This window comes from Meleagris gallopavo, chromosome 20 (genome assembly GCF_000146605.3).
Source record: "Meleagris gallopavo isolate NT-WF06-2002-E0010 breed Aviagen turkey brand Nicholas breeding stock chromosome 20, Turkey_5.1, whole genome shotgun sequence".
Lineage (NCBI taxonomy): Eukaryota > Metazoa > Chordata > Aves > Galliformes > Phasianidae > Meleagris > Meleagris gallopavo.
In genome coordinates this window covers 581,043-582,488 of record NC_015030.2, presented here as the reverse complement: position 1 = coordinate 582,488, position 1,446 = coordinate 581,043, and the positions used below count along the sequence as shown (strand labels likewise).

The 1,446-nt window shown below is 46.4% G+C and overlaps 1 protein-coding gene across 1 annotated transcript in view; it reads left to right on the top strand.

Moving 5' to 3' along the window:
• Positions 1 to 1,446, top strand: part of LOC104913742 (myosin-1B-like) — a 51,588-nt gene that overhangs the window by 2,978 nt on the left and 47,164 nt on the right. The gene's annotated exons all lie outside the window — the stretch shown is intronic.

Below are 1,446 nucleotides of genomic sequence, written 5' to 3'. Positions count from 1 at the left end.
CTGCTGAGGGCAGGGCCCCACAGGAAAGCAGCTGCAGCTACTTATTGCTTTATCTGCAGCTGCCAAGGGATGCTGCCTGGACAGTGCAGATGCTGCAGCTTCCCAGGAAGTGGGAGACTGAAGCTCCTTCCTTTACCTGGGGGGAGGAAACCCCCAGCTCTCCTATCCTGGGAGTGGTCTCATCCATCTCTGCTCCTCCCAAGCTTTGCTCTTTGTTCATGGTCTTTTGAGCCCTGTGCTTGGAGCTGCCAAGGTCCTCTTGTCCCCTCCTTGGCCCGACCTATAACGACTGGGATGCAGGGCTCTATGTGGCACTCATCATTCTGATTTGGATGGGTTCGAGCTCCAGACTGAGGCCCGGACACCCAGAATTTGGGTGCTGCAGTGCCAGAGCCCTCCTCAGCAAAGCTCTTCATGCACAAGTCAGTGCCTGGTGCTGGCTTTTACACCAATTGTCACAAATCATTTTTCTTACCTTGTCCCTGTGTTAACTGTTGAACTTCTGTTAATGACCAGGAGAAGAACATGCTGAAATTTAACAGTTTTTAAAGCAGCTCACATGACAACACCCATTTCCTGTATCACTCTTCAGAACTACCAGCAAATCCCTCTTTCCCATGCTATCAGCACTGTATGGGCATGTTTGCCAGCCCCAGTGCTCTGGTATGTTTTCTGGACTTATGTAAGATATCTTTGATGAGATGTGAGGGATGTATCAGGCACAGAGAATCTGGAATGTCTAGTTATTTCTAGAGCTGTGACTGACTAGAGGGATTTTTCTGTGAATTGTAGGTACGGAAAAAACTGTGGGAGTCTTTTCTAGATAAATGATTTTTCCTTGGGTTATAGGTATGGAGATACTCGGATAAGATAAAAGGTTTTCAGCAAAAGAATGGAGCATCTCTTGCTCACTGGCACTGACCTGCAGATCAGAAGTCTCGGGGGTTATAACTTCTCTCACAGCTCGCATTGGTGCACAAGGTCACAACAACAAATGCACATGCCTCTGCGCGTGTGTGCTCTTTCTGATTTCTCTGAAGTTGCCTCACATTGCTCTCAGAGGCATCAGCTTAAAAATCCAGTTAGAACCCAATCTCTCACTTACTGCAACTTTTGCCTGATCATCCTGCTGTACTTGTAACACTTGTGTTGTATGTCCACATTTTTGCTTTCAGGATTTTACCATCTCAACTGCCAGTTTCTCTTTCAACATCCTGTTCTATCTATTGTACAGCTGGGGAGCTGCAGCACACACATACCAAGCGATCCACTCTGGGTCATACAGTGAGTCGGTGGGAAAGCCAGCAATAGAATCCATAAGTCCCGCATCCAAGTTCTCTAAGTGCCTTGACTAGTCCAGATTCCCTCCTTAACACCCTTGTCAAATTGTTTATAGGAGATGTATTCATATAGTCCGTAAGACATCAAAATTTTCTAATTATATCT